Below are 23,508 nucleotides of genomic sequence, written 5' to 3'. Positions count from 1 at the left end.
TCATTGACAGTGAAGAGTCAGAAGAATAAATAGGATGATTTGAGTCAAGACCAGCCATCCAAATATATCCCTAAGGTGATTGTATTAGTTTCCTAGGGCTGCCATCACAAATTGCCACAAATTCAGTGACTTGAAACAGCAGAAATTTATTCTCTCACAGTTCTGGAGGCCATAAGTACCGAATCAAACTGTCATCAGGGTTGTTTCTACTGGAGACTCTGAAGAAGAATTTGCTCCATGCTTCTTCTCTCCTAGCTTTTTTTTTTTTTTTTTTTTGGCTGCACCATGCACAGAATGCAAGATCTCAGTTCCCCCACCAGGATAGAACCCGTGCCCCCTGCAGTGGAAGTGCTGAGTCTTAACCACTAGACCGCCAGGGAAATCCCTCTCCTAACTTCTGATGGTTGTTGGCAATCCTTGGCGCATCTTGGCTGGTAGTTCATGACTCCATTCTCTCTCCACTTTTTCATGGAGCTTTCCCCTGGTCTCATCACATTGTTCTCCTAATGTGTCTGCCTGTAGATCTCTTCTCCTCTTCTTATAAGACACCAGGCGTACTAGCTGAGGGTCCACCCTCATCAAGCATGGTCTCATCTTTACTCGATTACTTCCGCAAAGATACTATTTCCAAATAAGCTCACATTCACAGGCTCTCTAACATAAAAATTTTTAGGAAAAAAATTCAACCCACAACACTGATCAGTGGGAAAGGTGGGGAGAAAGTTTTTTTATGGTAAAAAACTGAAGCTCCTTCCCTGCCCTTTTATTCTGGGAACTAACCATCTGCTTAAACGTTCTGGGAATTAATAAATCGGCAACAGCAAAGACCAGCAACAAACTCACATGCCTCATAGGCTAAGAAGGTAACACTAGCGAGTGCACTGGACTGGTTAATTTCAGCTGAGTTACTTATTTTATTCACTTAAAAAAGACAGCCTTTATTGAAAGTTTAGTCCCCATCTCCTTTTTTAAATCATGAAATTTTTTCACCATGTACATTTTCTATAAGTGTTTTTCCATACAATTTTTATAATTCTCATGATGTTTTGTTTTACATAGGAATCTTGCATTGAATTTTTGACAGAGACACTTTGTTGGAAATGTAGAAATACTTTTAATTTCCATGAAGAATGATGCTTTCTCTCAATTTTCTTGAAACACACTCAATGGAGACAGAGGTAGAAAAACATTTCTCCACTCAAAGACAAATGACAGTAAAAGCATCATGACATACAGTGGCTGACATGCAACTTCAGTTGCGGGTAGATAGTGGGGAATCATGGGGGACCCATCCAAATGAGGACCACCAATCACCCCGCTTTAACCAATTAGTGCCAGCAGAGCCCACAAGGGCAGTCTTGAATGCAGGATGTCCAGGTAGGATTTTTCAAGAGAAACCAGAAATCCAGTTCTGATTTTTCAAGAGAGACCACAAACCCAGATTTTTATGAGAAATCTCCAGATTTTAAAAAAATATATAAAAAGTGTTGTTTAGTGAAAGCCAAATAAAATTCAACCGTGAACTGAATAAAGTTATAGGCCACTAATTGCTATCCTTGAGACCACCAGAACAAACATTTGAATGCATAGTTTTCCCTTTGGAAAGATTTACTTCCCCTCCTCCTTTCCTCTTATCACCGCCTCTTCCTTTTTCTCCTCATCCTCTTCTCCTCCTCTCCCAGTGATTAAGTTCTGGCTCTCAAACTATGCTCTTCCTCAAACAGAATTTGAAAAGCTGAACCCAGGTTACCAACTAATGAAATTAAGTCTTGACGATTGTTGCCTGATGTGTAGAAGAAAAATTAATTTTTGGATAGAAGACTTTCAATCTGAAAATTTTCTTTCATAAACCAGCTCACATCTTTTACCACTGACAGGAGACTTGATTATGTATAGATTGACAGCTTTAGCTATCTGCACCGTGTTTATTGGAGTTTGTGATTTTACATCAATACACAAAATGTAGGCATACTTTTTGCTAATACACAGATTTCAGTGGACATTCGTCATTCTTTTTAGCTACCCAGTAAGAAAATCTGTCTTCCTTCGTCTTCTGAAACCTCAACTTCACCTGACAAAGGAAAGGGGTTCTCTTACTAGGAAATTAAAAGAATGACTCCTGTGCACCAGTAGACGTTGAAAATACCAAATTCTCACTTTCCTGTGCTTCCCTAATTAGATGCACCAGTCCAGACTTTGAAACCCAAGTTAGGAACACAAAGTAGTAGGGTCTGTGCAAAATCCTTTCTGGTGAGAGGGCCAGAGTGACCAGCTTGTAGAGATCCCTCTTGCAGAGGCAGCGGAGGCAGCAGTGGTTCTAGCTAGAAGGACTAATGTTCAGCATCTGAGAACTGGCGGTGCCAGGTTGGACATCTACACCCAGGAGCAGTGCTCAGTGGCGGTGCCCAGAGGTCCTGCTGTTCTGTGGCGTAGCTCAGGCAGTGTTGCTGGCTGTGGAAGCTTCAAGCTTGATTCTCCACCTGTCCAGAAGATTATGGATGACCTATTTCAAACAACCAGACAACTTCTGTTGCTTGTAACCAAGTTCCTTGATTTACATAAAAACTAAATGTCAATAGTTACAGTATTTTTCTCATAATGCCTATGAGTTTTACCCCATGAACAACTTTCAGAACTGCTGTTTTAAGAGATGGAAGTAAATCATAGTGGTTATTATTATGGATTCCAGTTCAAATTCCGGTTCCTCTACCTCCAAGTGCTACCTCTCTGTGTCTCAGTTTTCCCCATGCGCAAAAAAAGAGGTGGACAATAATAATTAACATTTATCTTACGGGATTTTTGTGAGGATTAATTAAGTGATTGAGGCATAACAAGCACTCAATAAATGCCGCCTCTAGACATTTTCCCGCTGAGCTATATCACACAATTAAGTGGGACTCATTCCTGGCATAGCCACTCCATTTGGATGGATAGTAAAGAAATAGAGCCAGAGAGGAATTCCAAGACCCTGGGGCTAGAGTACTTAGGGTTTCAATCTCTTTTGAAAGTGCTCCACTGACACTAGAGTTGAATTACCCCAAAGTCTAACACCCTAAGAGAGAAACTGCAAATAATATCTGTTCCTTTAATGCTTCTCTCCAAATTCTGGAATAAAAAAAATCCCTTATGTTTCTACAGTTTTTCTCAAGTCCAATGTTCTCACAAGCCTCTTGGGATCTATCTGTGGATAAAATTGAAAAAGATTTCTGCCAGGGGAGCTTACATTATAAACCAAAATATATAAACAAATTAATGATAAAATAATAGGCAGGTAAATCATGCAGTATGTTGCAATGTGGTACGTGTTGGGGGAAATAATAGAGCAAGATAAGAGGAAATCTAGAGTGTCTGGAGTCAGAAGTTGAAGCAAGTTACAATTTTAAAGAGGTTGATATTTGAGTAGAGTTAAAGGAGATCAAAGAATTTGATATCAGTGGGAATCAGTGGGAAGAGCATTCTAGGCAGAAGGAACAGCCATCGCAAAGGCTCTAAGAAAGGTACATGCCTAGGGTTTTGAAAGAAGAGCAAGGAGTTTAGTACAGATGAAGCGGAGTAAGCAGGGGAAACTCACCAGATGAGATCACAGTAGGTATTATTTTGTGTAGAGCCTTGTGGTTATTACAATGACTTTGACTTTTATGCTGAGATGAGAAGCCATTGGAGAATTTTGAGGAAAGAGGAAACCATATAAGTTATGTTCTAAAAGCACCACCTGGCTACTATATTGACAATACACTATAGAAGGAGGTAAGGCAAGAACAGAAACAGGGAGACCTGAGAGGCAACCACTTCAGTAATCCAGGAGAGCAATGATAGTGTCTGGTCCCAAGATGGTACCAGTGTATATGGTAAGAATTGGTCACACTCTGTTTATAATTTGAAGGTAGAGTCAATAAGTGTTCTGGATATTGAAGTCAAATTCTTCCCTGTGTCTTGTCAATCCACTGTCTCTGTTCTGTCTTGCTTCACACCCTCAACTGCCATCTCTCCTGCTATACTGATGAGAGAGGTCCTTCTACACGTCATATATCATCATCCTACCTCCCTGACTTACATTCCATGGTTCTCCATAAATTTCACAATATAAATTCCTTAATATAGCTCACAAGACCTTTTATTACCTGGCATCTGTCCATATCCATACCTTACCTACCTCTATCCCTCCAAGAGGGATGGATTTGACTGTTTACTTCAGTCAAAGGACACTGAATGATTTGCACTGTCCTGAACACTTCTTGCTACTTTGCAAGTCTGTGCCTTCAGACCTACTGTTCCTCTTTCCATAACGCCTTTCTCCAGCACTTCACCTGACTGACTTTTACTAGAGATCACTTAATTCAGTATTTAGTGAAAAAAAGGGACTATGGGAAAGAAAAAAAAAGTCATTATAAATAATTGATTGAGAAAACCACAGAACATCGACTGCATTTATGAAAAGCTGCAAGTGTAATTAGATTCCCAAGTTCACTGGGTGTGATTAAGAGAGATGAAGATTTCATATGTGCAGAAGTTTCAGTTAATTACACATCAGCAAAGGCAATACGGTGCAAAGAATTTTTAAAAAAAAACATTTTTATGAGTTAAGGGACACTTCTTGGTGTCATTTAGTCATGGAGTGACCTTAAGCATTCTCAAAGGAAATGAAATAGATTTTCTACCCATAAACATGCATCCAAAAGAATCGGGGGAAGATATCTGATCGAAGTTTAAGTAGGGGAGTGATATTACCTGCTTTATGTTTTTAAAAGATTACACTGGTTCCTTTGTATAGAAGAGCAAGGAAGCGAGATCTGAGACAAGGACACCAGTTAGGAAGCTACTGCAGTAGTTCATGCACAGAAGAGAGGGGCCTTAGACTAGAATTGTGACTCTGAAGATGGTGAGGAGTAGTCAGATTCAAGATGTATATCACACATAGGGGAGATACAGCCCCCTTGCAAAGGCTTAATCAGGCTCAGAAGTAAGAGCATGAGAGGAATCAAGAATAACCATAGGATTTTGTTTGAAGCAATGATGTAGGGACAGTGGTTTGTGTTATACAAGGTGCTGGAAGATCTCTGTGAAGTCAAATACCTACCAATGACCTGAACATGAGTGACCAACACTTCCCTCTCTACCTAACCCTCTGGACAGGTCCATCACCTTGCTAGAATCAGTGTCTGCTACCTGTGGCTATAACATGTAATATCATGTAATATCATGCCCTGTCTGCCAGATTAGATGTCTTCCCAACCTCGGGAACTTGTCCTCTTAGTTCCCAGTGTGGCCAGTAACTAGATATAGTTACTGTCTCCAAATGTGCCCAGTCATTATCTACACTAGACCAGTCCATAATCTAACATAGAAAGAACATTAAAACAAGAAAGAATTCTAGTGTTCAGAACACTGGAAACCATCTACCAATGTTTTCCAAACTTATATAATTATCACAATAACTTTTTAGCAATACAGATTTCAGGACTTATGCAAGGTGTTGGAAGATCTCTGCGGGAGATATCAAATTCCGATCCAGAGAGGAAACTATTAACCTATTAGTTTTCTTTTTTAACAAGTTCCCCCCAAGTTATATCAATGATTAGTTAAATTTGGAAAACACTTATCGACACCCAAACCCTCATTACAAGAGAAAACGAAAAGCCCAAAGGAGGTAAGTAATTTCTAAAAGGAACAGTTCACCTCCTGCAACTGAGAAAGAATTTTACTTTTTTGCTATCTTCTTTTAACTTTCCTCATTCCCCTTGCAATAGATAGAAGTTACATGTTTTTGATCAATCTCTGAGAGGACTGCTAACACTTTGTAATCATGTCTCCCTGGAGAAGTGACTTTGGAAACCTAAAACAGTCTTGGGAACTGCTCTACCCTTTCCTCATAAAAAGCTCACCTTGAAACAGAGGCAGACACTCTATTCTAGGAAAATTATTTCTTCTTAATTGGGACCATCTAGAGAGACTTGGAACCACAGAGGCTCTCTTTGCCAAGTTTAAAAAAAAATAGGTGTCCCTTTGTCCTTATTATTTTCTAGATGATACATGTGATCTAACAGCTTTTGCACACCACGAGGCTCTCATTGACATCAATAGGCATTATGCATGAACAAGGGCAGCAGGAGTGGCTCATTATCTCCAGCCCAAGCAGAGAGCAATGCAATAATCATCATTCTCTGCTTTTCTTCAAGCTTGGAGCTGCTGTTGGAAACATAAGTAACCTTAGTGCCTTGGGTTAGGGTGAGTAACACTTTTTTAATAGCAGATGGGGTTCAATGCCTGCTTGATGGAGCACAGAGATGCGGTAAAGGAGCCATTGACTGGGAGGAACAATTCTTATCTCTAAAACTGGACAACTGATTTGACTTTGAGAAGAACAGTGACTCCCCAATAATACTTTCCAACATGCCCAAACTCTTAAGTAAATGCGTACTCTGTGTGTCCATAGGAGCTAAAAGTTATCTACGTCAAAAAGAAAAGTTGACCGGAGAAAATGTGGTACCCACTCCAAAAGCATTATTAAGTCAAACTACTTTGTTTATCGAGTCTTCCTGGTCTAGACACTGCTGTAGAATTGATGAAGCTTTACATCATAGATCTCATGAAGCCAGTTAGGTCTCAATTACCTGTTCCAACAGGAGAAGCCTGGCACAGATCATTTAAAATAGAAAAGGCACATACCCAGATCAAAGTCTTGGATTTCCTTCCCTCTGGGAAGCAATATTATCATCACTTTGAGTCTTTCTCTTTTCCTGTTGCCATTCTGACACCACCAAGAGAAGAGAGTCATTTACAGTTTCCTTCGCTGAATCAAAAATTGTAAGAAAAATGCTATTTTCTCCTAATGATGATGGTTTCCTCCTCTCTGCTTGTGTACACTCTCAAGCTGCCTACTCTGTTCTACTTTACTTCTTTTCTAGAAGAAAAGGTGCTTTTAAGATCAACCTGGGCATCATCCTTTCAGAAAGGTGCTTTTTTAATTGAGAACTTAATTTCAGGAGTAGGATTTGTTATGAAATCCTATCTGTCAAGCACTGTTTCAGCCACCCGACCATTTATGTCAGCAGTACTCCTTTCAATCCAAACTAATTCAGGCTAATCACACCATCAACCATGAGAAACAACAAAATCAATATTATGAAAATGGAGATGACAAAGATCTCAATCTGTCTAAGTAATTCAGTGAGAACAGAGCTTTCCTTTTTTTTTTACTTTGCATTCTAAACCATTATAAATATTCTCTCCTTTTCTCTTGCTACCAATAAGAAACCTTGTTTTTCATTTTGTTTTTTAGTTTCTGAAATATATTTTGGCCACAGCCTTTTCAAACGTAGTGGAAGATAGTGCCTGGTCCTTGCTCTCCTAGGACTATTTTCAGAGCACTGATTCACCACCATCCCTGCTGATCTCTCTGCTAGAGACCAGGCCACTCAGCTACACACCCACACCATGTACACAGAGCTGACACCTCTCACCCACCGCTGTAAACACACACGTCCACCCTCCTAACTCAAGATTGCACACTTGTATATGAAGGAAGAGCTAAAAGCCAAGTATCTTGCCTTCTCAGGTGGTAAAGGGCAAGAGAAAAAAACAAGAATAAATATAAGTATACTTTTTACATTTCAGGCTGTGCATCAAACCTACCATTGTCATCAAACCACCTTTATTTCTACCGAACCACCCTGGCCCCTGAGCTAGATTATTCCTTGAGGGCAAAGACTATGATTGATACTTCTTTGCAGGATTCTCAACTCAATGCAAGTCACAGAGTAATAATCAAGAAACTTTTATTAATGGGTAGAAAATATGATGGGGTTTTAAAAATCATATAATGAAAACCCTTACTTTAAAAATAAAACATTTTCAGAAAAATGAAACATAATGTCTGAAGTCACATGCTTAACTAACAGGAGCTTAAGGCAGGACCAGAATCCATGAATCAAATGCATGCAAATCCAGGGTTTTTGTGTTCCAAGAACTCAGCCAAGTATATACTCGGGATGACGTGGATGCATGCGATGAGGAGTTCCACACTTCCAGTCCCAACAACTAACGTGTCCTATCAGAGAAGGAGACCAGAAATTCAATTTAATAGGGATATAGTGAACACCTTTTAGGTACAAAACTCAGTGTTAGGCATTTGGAAGAAAATACAGTTAAATGTGTTGGTTTACCTATAGTTCACAAAAATGATGACCCAATTGTCATATACAGATCACATACTTAATGAGTATCAATGTGTAGTAAAGTACTTTTTAATTGATTTTCATGAAAAATGTGTAGTTACTCAAGGGACAAATTGTTTTTATTCACTCTTCCATTTATTCACTTATTCAAAAGTATATACTGAGCATCAAACACTTTCCAGGCACTCTGTCAGACAATGGGAATACAAAAATGAATACTTCCAAGTCATTATGCTCTGTGACTTTACAGACAAAAAGAAAAGTGAGGACAACAGAGTGAGAAAGATGTATGGCAGCAATCTCTGTTCTGTAGGAGACCAGTAGCATGGAGATGGTAGTCATAGACAAGGGAGAAGTCAGTTTATAAAGTATTTTATCTTGGAAGACACTCATTGAACAGTTGAAGGTGAGATATGTTCTAGATGGAAAGAAAAGTGTAAATCAAGGCACTAAGACTTGACACTACCTAGATGAAGGATGTGGGAGAAGAAAGGGGTGGAGTCAGGGAGAACCACAGGAAAGAATAGGGAAAAAAAAGATCAGAATCTTTAGGCATTGATAAGGATTTTAAATTTTATTCTGTGGGCAGTAGAAGCCAATTAACATTTTCTAGAACCTTCACTCAGAAAGGATTCGAGATAAGTTGGGGAGATGGGACAAAGCTAAATGATGCCTGAAGTTTTTGATTAGAAACTATAGACCTTGGTATGCAGAGTAGAGATTTGATATAAAAGCAAGGAGGAGGTAAAGAATATGATAACAAATTAGATTTTGGACTTTGTGGTAGGTAGGAGAATGGCTCCCCAAATATGTCTTTGCTTTAATCTCCATAAACTGTGAACATATTATCTTACATGGCAAAAGGGACTTTGCAGATATTAATAAGGTTATGGACATTAAAATGGAGGGAGTATAACAGGACTATTTAGGTGGGCCCAATCTAATCCCATGAGTCTTTAAAAGCATAGAAACTTTCTTAGCTTCCCAGCTATGGTCAGAGAGAGATGAAATGGAAGGAGGAGAGATTCAAAGCGTGAGAGGGATGCAAACCGCCACTTCTGGCTTTAAAGATGGAGGAAGGGGATCAGGTGACTTCCAGACTCTGGGAATGGGCCTCAACTTGTAGCCAGCAAGGAAGCAGGAATCTCAGTCCTATAACCACAAAATTAAATTCTGTCCAGAAAATGAATGAGCAAGGAAACAGATCCTCTTCCAGGGGCTTCAGAAAGAAACATAGTCCTGCTGACATCTTGATTTTAGTTTGGTGAGATCTACAGAGGTCCATGTCAAACTTCTAACCTAAAGAACTATAAAAAAATAAATTTATGTTCTTGAAGCCACTAAGTTTGTGGTAACTTGTTATGGCAACAGTAGAAAACTAATAGAGATTTGAAGACAAAAAAAAAAATTTAAAAAGTCTAGATAATTCTCCAGTGGGAAGAGGGAGGCAAAAGAAGGAGAACGTCCAGAGAGATTGTAAAGAAAGGATTAGAGAGGTAAAGAGGAATCAGAAGAAGTCATAGAACCAAAGGAGAAAAGAACCCCTAGAAGAAATGATCCAAGCTGATAACTGTAAGACATCAAGTAATATTGGACTGGTAGCCTCCGCCAAAGCGAATCTTCAAGTCTGCGAACAGACTCTTTGAAGGATTAAACCAGAAGGAAACAAAGCCTGTGCCCAGTGGACTGGCATTCTGTAAATGAGTTCGTAATTTGCAATGGATGATTTGACTTTAATTTAAATCAAGAGGAAACATCCACAGAAAAAGCAAAGGCATGAAATGTGGTTTCCATCTTCCTTCTGACTTTATGTTGCATGAATATGTACCCTAATAGGTTAAAAAGTTTATTTTAAAAGCACTTCAAATACTATTCTTTGGAGGCTAAAAAGGGTATTGATTGTCTTCATTCCCTGAGATTCCTGTGGCATGAAGTGCGGCTGCCAAAGAGTTAAAAAGCTCTAGTTGATCACCCTACTTCTCCCATGTGCATACAAACTTTCAAATGACCAGATACCTGTTATTTAAATGCAACTGCTTTAGACCTACACAAATATACCTGTGGACCTGTCTTACTGAACTTTGTATTTCCAACACCAATCAATGGTGGGAACACAGTGGGTCAGGAAGATTTCTTTCCTGACAGCATTGGTGAATAAAAGATGTTTGTAATAAATTGGTGAAGTCATCATAATACCCAAAACACAATTTATCATATAATTTTCAAAGATTTCCATTACCACACATAATATTCATAATATCTGAATTTAATTCTGTTAAGACTTGTACCAAAAAAAAGTTTACATTAGCATAGAGATAATATTCACAGTACTACATGTTCCTGCATACTTCACAGAGCTTTGTTCCAGAAAAGAATTATTCCCAGAAAATGCCTTATCCTGACAGGCTGGTTTGGCACACAATTGTGATGTATGTCCTTGACTATATTCAAGTTCACAGAACACAGTACGTATTTTCTTTTCTGAAATAACAGCGCATTGTCTTGTCCCAAGCATCCCTGTGAATACTTGGGTGTTATTTGAAAATCACTTTGAGATTCTCTAGGCAGCTTTTTGCAATATTTCCCCAAGCAGGTCTTCGGTTGTCTTTGTTCACGTTATCCTTAGCCGGCTTCTCTCTTTAAAGCATGCCCCAGCTGTAATTTCCTGGGCTGTCCCACAGCCCACCCCAAGAAGAGCCTAAGCTCATCAATTTACTTATATGAAATTTCTAGACTGCTGAGGGATTTGGAGGCTATTTAATCTCACCAAAAGGAAGAGAAAACTGAATCAAAGGAAGTGAGGTGAGATGTTCAGGGGATAAGGCTGGTTAGTGGCAGAACCAGGCTGCAAGCCTTGTTTTCTGATTCAGAGGTGAGTGTTCTTCCCACAACATACAAAAAGATGCCTACATTTCTTGTAGGATCCGACCAAGGCAGACAAGGCTTATTTTCGTTGCCAGCTCTATGGGATGATTCTTTTGACTCTTTCTCAAAGTATTAAGCGATTAATTCCACCTAATTAATGTGTAGATTATGAAACCAATCATATTACCCCTGCAAATCAATCCATGATTTCTTCAATTTTGGAGTTATGACATTTTCTTGAATTTATAAATTATTTCTCTCTCCAACTCACTTCCTTCCACCCATACTAAAAGCATACCATCAAACATATATTCTCTTATTCATTTATCCATTCGTTTAGTCACTCATTATTTTATTTATTTTTTATTTATTCATGCATTCATTCATTTATATTCACAAGCACTAATATAAGCACTAAAAGCACAGAGATGAAAGCCGAGATGCTTGCATTTTTGTTTGCTTGGTGTGAGGGGAGGAGGTCACTAAGAGATTTGGTTTTATCCCTTTTATGTTATGTTTTTAGCAGTGATATGGACAAGTTTATAGGCCTACGCAAATAGAAAAAGGAAAGGAGATTTTAAAATAGGAAAGTTTTAACAGGAATTTTACCCAAAAAAATCTTTTATTTCTTCAATGCAAGTGATGTACAAATAGTTTAATTTGTTGCCTGTCAGGTAAATTCTGCTACTTCTTTGTAATGATAAGAGTTTCCTTGGAGACTGGCAAAATTCAGGCTGAGAAACAGATTTTAGATTGATAAAAAAAAATTTTCTTCTATTTCAAGCATAGCATGTGGTCTCCGCCTTGAACTATATAACTACTTAAACAGAAGAAAAATTAGATAGATAGATGATAGATTAGATAGATGATAGATGATAGGTAGATAGACAGATGATAGATAGATAGATAGATGATAGATAGATAGATAGATAGATAGATAGATAGATAGATAGATAGATAGGAGAGAGAGATAGAGACATAGACATAGACATAGGTATAATTGTTTCAGACATTTCTGGCCAGACATCCAGGTGGATGCCTTCCCCTTTGCCATGCTCCAATTAATCAATTGGTTCTTTTAACAATGTATGACAGATTTCTACAGTGTCCATGAAGGTCCACCTCTCAGATGTCTCTTCAGGTGAACCTGCTCTGAGGAGCGTGGGTAGCTGACAGCCCCCAGCTGCACATGCCACAGCAGTTACATCTCAGCCATGTTCTCCCCTGTTACTAACTGAGCACTGCAGGGGACTAGAGCTGGACAGCTCCTGTCCAACACAGCTTCTCTGATGGGCAGTTTGTCTCTGCTCCAAGACTCTCATCAGCCTGGCGGAGACTCTGAGAGCTGCATGGCAACCTGAGACCCCTTCTTCCTAACCGTCCATCCTTCCCTCTCTCCTTTCAGAAGAGTCATGCTGGCACCATGGGTGAGAGTCTCCTGTGCCTGTACCTGCCCATCGGCCCCATTTTCAGAGGCAGAACTCTAGGAAATAAATACTAATCAAAGGATCTTTCACACAAAGATAATATTGATAGTGGTCAATATCCCCCTTGCTAGTTTCTGAGAACTTTCTTCAAAGTTCTCTTTTTAATTTCAAAATTCTGAGCAACAAAGAACCCCATCCCTAGCCCACCCATCTTAGGAGAGAAGAGGAGAGAAAATCATCTACAGCCAAGCCCTGTGGATGTGATATTACTGCTTCCTGAGAGGGGAGGTATCTGTGTAGTGGACAGGAATTGCATTGAGTTACAGCTTTCCTTAAATTGGGGGAATCCTGAAGGCTTGAGATTTTTTTTTTTTCTGTTGTGTAATACAAATGTTGCAAAGGAGCAAGGATGACTCATCTCTTTAAACAAAGAACAAGATGTAAGTTTCAAAACCCTGTTCATGCTTCTGCTTCATCCCCTTGTCATCCTTATATAAACCATCTTTTGTAATAAAACGGCCAAGCTCTTGCAGGAATCAGGAAACACTTGTGATACTCCATGGACAGACCACGCACCAATTCATTACCTTCAAAAATTCACATGTTAAAGCCTTAAACCTCCATATGACTGTATTGGAACCTTTAAAGATGTAAAAGTTTAAATGAGGTCATAAGGGTGGGGCTTTAATCTGATAGGGTCAGTGCCCTTATAAGAAGAGGAAAAGATATGAGACCTCTTGTGCTTTCTCTACCATGTGAAGACAAAGCAAGAAGATAGCCACCTACAAGCCAAGAGCAGATGCTTCAGAATGAAACATACCTTGTTGGCACTTTAATCTTGGACTTCCCAACCTCCAGAATTATGTGAAATAAATTTTTGTTGTTTAAGCCACCCCGTATAATTTTAAGCTGACTAATACAGACATTAAGGACAATTATTAAGTGTATCTCTTTCCAAATATTATCATAGGGCACATGGCCAAGGGTCTCCTGATACAGTGATGTACAAAGATACCTTTTAAAGACAAAACAATTCTCTCCTTTGGTTAATTTCCCATTAGATAAGTTTTACAGTTATTATATTTTAGTTAAAATATTTAACTCAGGGCCATTTTTCTTAGGTTAATTCAGAAACATTACAAAGTTCTGTCAGAACTCAAATAGTATCTCAAAAGAAATATTTTTGAGGGGCAGATAATGGACAAGAGACAGAGCTATAGATAGAAGAAAAGGACACCTTTAAAAATTCCACTAACTGCCTGTTTATTTTCTTTTTAATAGGAAAAATGTTGGAAAATAATAACAAAGAACGACAAGTTGACTGGAAACCCACTATCTAACAGACATTTTCTCTTACCATCAGTTAAAGCAGTGCTTTTATCTCTAATAAATCAAAGTTATATTTTATTTGTTTTCTGCAGTACGTTTGAATGGAGTTTCTTAGAAAATTGAGACCGGGAAGGCTGAATGATAGTTGCAAAGTCAACTGTTGGAAAGTTATGCAAGATGCACTAAATGAAACCTGGTGGTCAGATTCCCCTGCATAGGCTCTTAAGTTAGCACAGACACTAGGACTGCTTTTCTCAAATTGTGCTCCTCAGAGTCCTTGGGTTTCCTTGAGACATATCAGGGGACTCCTGGAGGGCAATGGAGATCCTGCTGGTACTTAATTTTCCCCTCCTCATCCCCTTTCTATTCCTTTGAAATGTTTTAAAACCAATTACGGTAGGTATTTCATGCCTTCCCAAAGATGTCCATCTTCTAATCCCCAGATCCTTAGCATATGTTACCTTACACGGCAAAAAGGACGTTGCTGATGTGATTAATTTAAGGATTTGGGGACCAAAAGAGTATCTTGGATAATGTAATCATGAAGGTCCTTAGAAGAAAAAAAAAGGAAGAAGGAAAGTCAGAGTCAGAGAAGGAGATGGGACAGCAGAAGCAGACAGCCGAGCGGCGGAAGGGGGTACCAGCCCAAGAATGTGGGCAGAGCCAAGGAAACAGATCTCCCCAAGAGCCTCCAGAAGGGATGCAGCCCTGCTGACACCTTGAGTTTAGTCCGACGAAACCCGTTTTGTATTTCTGATGTCCACTCTGGACTTCTGACCCTCCCAGCTGTAAGATGATAAATATGTATCGTCACTGAATTTGTAGTAATTTGTTACAGCAGCAATAGGAAACTAACACACGGATGAACCAACACAAGTACTCGTATTTCTTCAACTTTGATGTGCATAAGCGTCATCTAGTATGTTTGTCAAATATTCATTTCCAGACTCCACTCCCCAAAATTCTGATGGAGGTTGTCTGCTGGTTAGTCGAAGAACCTGCATTTTTAATGAATACTTCCTCCGATCCCCGTGATTCTGATTCCAATTTTCCAAAACCAGATGCAACCAGATTCACCATAGATAATCTCATAAAATACAGGAAACCATGATGATAGCTGGAATAACATTGCCACAAATCCTGCCCCCCCCGCCCCCCCCACCCCAGTACTTTCAGCAAACATCCCTAAGAAAGATACATCAAACGCTGAATTCTGCATTGTGTTACACAGCAAGCTTCCAGTGTAGGCTTCCATCTTGCAGTTGTTTATTGTGTCAGTGCATTGCAATAGAAGAGTTATTATTTGATTCCCCAAAGAAATAGTAGGTGTAAGGGGATATAGTAAAAAGAACCTCGGTCCTGCAATCGGTAGACCTTGATCACACGCTCTTTCGAGCCGCTGCCTGGATGTCTAGCACTGGGCAAGATGCTTTTCATCCCTGCACCTGTTTCCTCACATGTAAAGTGAGAGTTTTTAACTAAACAATCTCTTGAGTACTTTCAGCAATAACATCCTCTAACAGTCCACTTGAGTCTATTGAAAAACAAGCAAAAGGCACTCGGAATTCCTTTTTTTTTTCCTTTCCGTCTCTAATCAACTATGTTTCCTACGGACGTTTGTGAGTGTAAGGTTTCCTTTTCCATTTTCAGGTCCCTATATTCCTAGGAAAATTATATCTTCTCAAAGGGAGACACATGTAAACCCAGAATATGGCTAGTTTCAATGACTATTTCTTTACAGCCATACCGTCCTTCCAAAGGAGGCCATGACATAGATCGGGCTTGCCAGATGTACCATTTTCAATTATTCTGAGACTCATACACCATCCTATTAATCATCTAGTTCCTTTGTGTCCCCCCTTCTTTCTCCCACTGGACTCATCCTGTTCAGTCCTTTAGTTTGACATCACTTCCAGAACAAGGTACATGACCACTTTTCTCCACTCTGAACTGCGTAAACCGGACCTGCAGCATTCAGCTTACTCTCTGGGATGGGTGAGGGGGTTGTTATCACATCCCACAAAGGGATTATCATTTAGAGGTAAGAACATCCACCCTAGAATCAGTAGAGACACCATTTCAGATCCAGGCTCTGCCAACTACTAGTGCTAGATATGCAGGTTTGGGAAAACTACTCAACTTCTCCTTACTTTGGTTCCCTTAACTATAGACATGGAGAGATACAGATGCATATCGAAATCTGTAGAATGAGGATGGCAATACCTAACTCACATCATTGTGGTTATCAAAGGTAATGTTTGTAAGATACAGGGCAACCATTAAAAGCTTAATACGGTAGGTTTTATTTTCATTGTTATTCTTGTCAGTGAACTTTGACAGGTTCAGAGCTGAGGGGTCTAGGATGACTAGGCACAAAATCACATCATAAAATTATCAGAAATATCTGGCATTAAGAAACATACAGGAGACAGAATAATTGTCTTCAAATATATGAAGAAAAAAGGATTATATATATATTTTGTCTATTTACCAAGAACAGAGCAACATTCAATAGGGGGATTTCTTCTCAGCTTAACAAATAATTTTTTGACTACTAGAGCTTTATAGCAATACAGTGGACTCCCTTGAGAGGTAATGAGTGTCCCATGGCTAAAGGAGTTCAAGAGAAGCCTAGCTAGCCCTTTGGTGGGAATGTAATATAAAAGATTCAAGCACAGGATGAACTATTGGATTTTTTATGACATTTAAAATACCTTCTAAGATTGGAATTCTATGATTCTGTGATTATTACCAGCCCCAAAAGAAGAGGCAGGAGGAAAGTTTTTAAAGGTGAAAGAAAAACCAGTCAATTTGTCTATCTGCAAGCAACTCTTGAGAGAGACAGATGGGCTAAAAAATGTTGACAGCATTAGTAAAACTTAGATTGGGGATTGAAACATTCTGCATCTTCCCACTTACCATGGCTCTTACATGTGCTTTTCTCAGCTGTAACGCCAAATGCATTATGTAAAACCTGAGTGAATGGATAGATTGTGAGAGACTCTTTAAAATGTAAACTCACTGGCAAAGCCCTTTACATGAAATTATGTTTACTTAACTAGCTAAAGGCTTAAATGTAGTTAAAACACATAAACCATCTTTTTCTCCAGCTAAGAGATCATGAAAATGGATATGAAGAGTGTTAACAAGTACCCACGGATTTGTGAAATGTCAGGCCCAGTGAACTCTTGAGTTTTAAGGAAGTGTACATCCAAGGGTTTTGAAGTCTTAATAAAGACTGGCATGTTGCTCTCTCACTAAATCACTGTCTCTGGCTTTTTCTCTCTCTTTCTCAAATTGACTCAAGAACTTCTCATAGAAGCAAGAAATTAGCAAGTGCATAATTGAAAAGAAATTATGGTAGGTACTTTGGACAACATTATTTATAAGGAAAATTCAATAGAAGCATTTAAAACAAACCTGATTATACATGTATATACATGTACCTACACAGACACACACACACATACACACACATTACAGACTCATAGACTAATATCCTTCTGTAATAGTTACAAAGTTAGGTGTTGGTCTTAGGGTCTGACGTGAATGCTAAGTTGGGCTTTCACTATGTAATTCCAATTGCTTTTGAAAAACAACATTACACAGTTTGCGAAGGGCTTTCACAGCTATCTTACTTTCTTCTCACTCCAGCCCTTATTGAATCAGGTAGGGCAAACTTTGAGAATCAACTGTATTCTTCACATCATACATGGCATCTGTGACGAACACACATACATGAAACAACATGCACCACTCAGAAAACATTCAAAGTCTAATCATCCAAAGATGCTGATGATTTTTTTCTTTCAGACAGTGATCATTATCTAAGTGCTATTCGCTTTTAGAATATTCATTAAAAGTCCTGAGATAGGTCATGAGTCCAGAACATCTAGCAACAGACATTCAAGAACTTTTCTGTCACTCAAGAATGTGTATATATTTTTGAAGGGAGAATTTTATTTTTTGCAGATTCTGTTTAAGCAAATGAGAATGACTGCAGTGTTAACCTTTTGTGATAAGTTGTACATTTAGTTTCTAAACGCCTTTAAAAAGAAAGTATATGCAATCAAAAAGAAATAAAAATCTATCCATTATGCCCTGATTCTATCAGCAAATGGTACTATAAATAGCAGCTAATAAAAGGACCAGAACAAAGCCCTCTGGCCAGGAAACAGTTGAGCTGGGCCCCAAATCATCTAAATTCTATTTAGGAGATTAGATTGAAACCAATTTAATCCTTAAACAGAGGGACTAACATTAGACCTTACCAGAGATAACAAGATACGGTGATAAATGACATGAGGTGACCAATAAGCCTAAGAGGACTGGAAAAGTCTAAGAGTCATTCAATTTGCTGCTTTTCCAAGTAAATTACTAACAGCCACAAGCTGGCTCTACAGGAGCTGTGTTGGGTGTGACTTATGACCGAACCTGGGAGGCTGAACGACGTCATTAATGGAACATAGAAAGGTAGAAAGGATCTAACACTGGCCCCACCTCTAGACCAACCGCCACTGCATGTCCATGGAATGAGCTGAAATCTAAACTCTATGTTTTTCTCAAGATTCCCTTTCAAATAGAATTTTGTATGACACAGCATTAAACCTTTACTGCAAATAAAAGTCATAATAATATCTAACATTTATTGAGCACATAGCATGTGTAGGAGTCAACATTCAGCAGACCATGAAAAGGAAAGAATTCAAGACTGAGGCAGGTGTCTTGGGTTATAAAAAGCACAAAAGCAAGGCATGAAAAACAAAGACAAGAGTACTATCTTTTTTTTTTTTTTTACGAGTAAAGGAAAAACAGTACTGAAAGCAGCCCTGGATCTGGGCGAGCTCTGAGAAGCAACTGTGCCTCAACAGCGGCTGAACTCAGGGAAGAGCTCGGGACAGGCAGGAAAGCAGGCTGCCCGCTAATAGGTATAAGGCTCCAAAATGCTTTGTGTTTGTGTGAAGGAATTTACAACCCAGCAATCACCACCACAAAGCTTATACTTATCTCTTTGCAACGCGCCAGCTCCTGGAGTGTTCCGTTCCCTAACTCAGATGTCAAGAGAAAGGGGGGAATAAAGGTTCAATAATAAGAACTGGAAGACAAACCACTATATTTAGATAGAGATATAACCCTCTGTCTATATAAGTAGTGTCCGTGAGACACAAAGCCGCTTAATCTTTCTCTCTTTGTATGCTTCCAAATCCCATCTCTTTTTGCATCCAGTGTGCTTTGCACAGATGCCAATTCCCTCCAATTCAGCCCTGATGTCAAGTGACAAAGGGAAATACTCCCACTTGAACTCTCTCCCTTTCAGCCTTTTTGCTGAAGTCTCCTTCAAACAAAGACTGCCTTCTAATTCCCGGCTTGAGACCACTTTCTTACATGACACATAGCCTGGTGTGGCCAGGCAGTTAAAAAAAAAAAAAAAAGGCGATGCCTAGAATCCCCCTATGATGTAAATTAGAGAGCTGCAGCCCCATCAGGGTCCTCCAATGAAGCTGCCTGCTGAGTGAGGAACTATTGGATTTCCATCTGTGTGTCTCATACCATTGGTGGCTATTGTTTAAATAAACATTACTTTGTATTGCGTTTTTAAAAAATTCAATACATGTTGATGCCTGGTTAAAAGGAAAGAAAATTGCAGTATTAAAAGACTAGTATTTTCAGAGTCTTGTGATGTAAATTGCTAATTTAAAACCCCAAATATTGTTAAAGTGTCTTTATTTAATAGCAGGTGATTGCAAGCTGTAATTTGCAAGCTGTAGATGCAGATGGTAATGTTTTTCCTCCCTTCTCAGCAGTGCAGTACAGTATTTACTGCAGATCTATGCAGACATGGAACAGCCAACTGTGAAAGAAAACACTCTGCAAGAAGATTAACCACAAATTCATAAGACCAAGATGGCTTTTGAGACATGATCCTGTCTCAGCCAAGGCAGGGTCCTCTCCTCCCGAGCTTAGAGGATGTTTGCTCACCAAAAGGAGTTGAAGGTGATGTCATTGGTCTGCCAGGTTCCTGCTAAAGTTGAAACACATGAGTGAGAGAGTGATATTTAATATAGGCTTCATTTATTTACTCTCTGGCTGGAGAGAACCCAAGGAAGAGAGGGAATGTAGGGACAGGGGTGCCAAATGAAATGCAGGACACCCAGTTAAATCTGAAGTTCAGATAAACAACCGGTAATTTGTTAGGATAGGTGTATCCCAAAGTGCCTGGGACATACTTACACTAATAAATTATTGGTTGTTTATCTGAACGTCACATTTAACTGGGAATCATGTATTTTTATTTGCTAAATCTGTCAACTCTATATGGGGAGACAGGGTGAGTAAATAAATAACAATTGCATGTCCAGGCAACAGAGATGGGACTTGACATTTACTGGGTACTGTGTTAGGGACTTGCCTTCCACTGCCCATGTAATCACAGCAATCATTTATCAGGTAGATACCATTGTTAGCCATATTTCAAAGAGGCATAATTGTGGTTCAGAGACCTTTGGTGACTTTCCCCATATAGTTCACAGCAAGCCTGGATTTGGTGACCAAGGTCTCCGTGGCTTCAGAGACTGAGTTCTTTCCATAAAATGATGCTGCTGCCTCACCGTTGTTAATTCTCTCCCATGACACTTAGGGCTCCTGGCAGAAAGTCAGTGCCCTTCTCCAGCTCCTGGTGGCCTCCCAACTCCCCAACCCTGAAACAAAACAAACCAGCAAGCAAACCCATCTAGCTGCATCAATATCTCCTTTCTCCTATCCCACCCCGGTGACACTAAAGCACTATTTGCTTTCATTTTTATCTTCAAGAGGACTAACAGCTCTTTCCCCATGCATGTTATCCAGGTAAATTCCTGATAATTATTACATTCTCTTTGATTTGATTATAGTCTGTTACCGAAAGACCTGAAGAGGCTGGCCTTCTTTGAGCACCTGACCTTATACATCTGTATGGAATTCTGAAAGTGGTAACACACGACTCGAGCAGGAACGAGAAGTAGGCTGTTGACTGCTAAGTCAGTAGCCACACCTCCCTTCTTTCCTGTTGCCAGGCTCCTCATTGATTCAGTGTCCATTCCCTTTCTTGTGACTCAGTAGCAAATCCTGTTTGGACACCAGGGTTTCTCAGCAAGGGTAATGTTGGCATTTGGGTGAGATGATTCTTCATCCCAAGAGATCGCCTTGAATATCATAGAACATATTTTCTCCTGTGTCCTGGGTTCTAAGTACTGAAAATGGCGTTTAGTCACTTTGTAAACCAAGGACAGCCCTGCACACTTCCAGATCCTTCTGCTGGGGGAGCGGCACCTCCACCAGGCAATCTGATTGTCTCTCCGGCTTGGGAGTCACAGTTTGGTGGCCAGAATCACCCAGTTCTGGCCAAGGTAGACATGAGGGGAGGTCCACTGGGAACTTCTGAGAAAGGTTTGCTCACACTATGAAAGAGACCCGAGGAAGGAAGAGTTCCTCTTCCACCACTGCGTGTGCTCGTGTCTGTATGTGATGTGTGGAGCTGCCACAGCAATTTTTCACCCATGGGGGCAAATGTAAGAATGGAAAAAGGACAGAGTGCACAAATGGAAAAATCCTGGGCCCATGATGACATCACTGAGCTGCAAATTAGCAAAACCTGGAGCTGCCCAACTTCAAGTGTCCTATCCTTGTTTAAAGCTCTTGAATGGGGGGCACTCAAGCCACTTGCAGCTCAGAGCACCCAACTGTCACATGATCCAAGGACACCAGACACCTGAAGGGAGGATAAGGAAAGAACGACGGGAGGGTTGTGCAGTGCGAAGACAACTTTGGCACGTGAAGGCACAATTACAGGGGGCAGAGGGAGAGGGCAGAGTCAGAGACACAGAATTGGAAGCCTAACTCTATCGCTGAGTAAATTTGCGACCTTGGGTAAGGTCAATCATGATCTCAGCCTTAGATTTCTGACCTGAAAACTCTCAGGATGAGATTCACAAAAGTTGTCAGCTCACACCCACGGGCCACCCTGGACCTAGGTGGGCCCCTGTTTTTTACTAGTACATGTGCCTGGTAGCTGTGTGGTTCTGCCACATTGGCCACCAAGCCCCACTGCCTTACAGCCAGGCCTCTTCACTCATCTCACCTGCCACTTCCTGAGCCCCTTGAGTTCAGGGCCCCCACTTAAACCCACTCCCTCGACCTAACTCCTTTTCTGCCTCCACTGCCTCCATGGCACCGGTGAAAAAACTTGTGGCGAAGGAGGGCAAAAAAAAGAAGCAGGTCCTGAGGTTACTCTTGACTGTACCTGTCCTGTAGAAGATGGAATCATGGATGCTACCAATTTTGAGCAGTTTCTTCAGGAGAATCAAAGTGAATGGAAAAGCTGGGAATCTTGGTGGAGCTGTTTGCTGTCACAATCAAAAGAAGCAAAAGCAAGATTACCGTGACTTCTGAGGTGCCTTTTTCCAAAAGGTATTTGAAATATCTCACCAAAAAATATTTGAAGAGGATAATCTACATGATTGGTTAAGCATAATTGATAACAGCAAAGAAAGTTATGAACTGTATTACTTCCAGATTAATCAAGATGAAGAAGAGGAGGAAGAGGAGGACTAAAACTCAATTATCTGGAATATTTTCTATGAGTTTTTTTTAAATAAATTTATTTATTTATTTATTTATTGGCTGAGTTGGACCTTCATTGCTGTGCACGGGCTTTCTTTAGTTGCAGTGAGCAGGGGCTACTCTTTGTTGCGGTGCGCAGGCTTCTCATTGTGGTGGCTTCTCTTGTTGCAGAGCACAGGCTCTAGGAGCACGGGCTTCTGTGGTTGCAGCACGTGGGCTCAATAGTTGTGGCTCATAGGCTCCAGAGCACAGGCTCAGGAGTGACCTAAGGGCTTAGTTGCTCCACGGCATGTGGGATCTTCCCTGCCCAGGGCTCAAACTCATGTCCCCTACATTGGCAGGAGGATTCTTAACCACGGCGCCACCAGGGAAGTCCTCTATGAGTTGTTGAATAAAATTTAGGAAACAAACAAAAACCAAAAAACACCCCACTGCCTCGCATCCTAGGAGATGTTGATGCTGTGTTATACAGCTCTAATATGAATGTCATTTGGGTCAAGAATCAGCCTCAGCATCTCCGCTGTTTCTACAAGTCTTTGTGTCTGCGCCAAATGAAGTTCATGCCAATTCAAATACTAAAACCCAATTCTGAGACATTTACAGTGAAAAATTGCCAATTTTTACGTTCGAGGAGCACCTAGTATATCTTTTAAATACAGAATGCTTAAACGCTAACCTTGCACATTACATCCCATCCTGTTCAACGTCTTGTTAACGTTTATTTGCAGAAAAATAAAAATTACTTCCCCTCATCTACTTAGGGGTATTATATAAACCACTTAAATACAGGATTCTCTAGTGCCATCTAGGGGATTTCAGACCAAAAAAAAAAAAATTTGCTCAGCTGGAAGAGAAAAACAAGAACTGAAAAATCAGCTATGGCTCACAATGTAATTTCTTATACATTCCCGATAATGTTTGGGGAATCTTTTATTTTACAGTTTGGATAGATGAGCAAGGTCACACATGGTCCTGCATCTGGGGAACGTGTAAATGAGTAAAATGTATGACATTGCACCATGCTTTGTAGCCTAATATTTCACAAACATAACCTTGAGAGAAAAAGTGTCCCTGTTTAAATCACTGCCTCTTTCTAAAACCAAATCAAGCAGGAT

The 23,508-nt window shown here is 39.9% G+C and overlaps 1 pseudogene; it reads left to right on the top strand.

Annotated features, from left to right (window-relative positions):
- Positions 1-21,997: 21,997 nt before the first annotated feature.
- On the top strand, positions 21,998-22,384 carry LOC130849760 (60S ribosomal protein L22-like; annotated as a pseudogene).
- The last annotated feature ends 1,124 nt before the right edge of the window (positions 22,385-23,508 follow it).

This window comes from Hippopotamus amphibius, chromosome 3 (assembly GCF_030028045.1).
Source record: "Hippopotamus amphibius kiboko isolate mHipAmp2 chromosome 3, mHipAmp2.hap2, whole genome shotgun sequence".
NCBI classification, from domain to species: domain Eukaryota; kingdom Metazoa; phylum Chordata; class Mammalia; order Artiodactyla; family Hippopotamidae; genus Hippopotamus; species Hippopotamus amphibius.
Note: the sequence above shows the minus strand (reverse complement) of the source record. Positions and strands in the feature narration are given on the sequence as shown.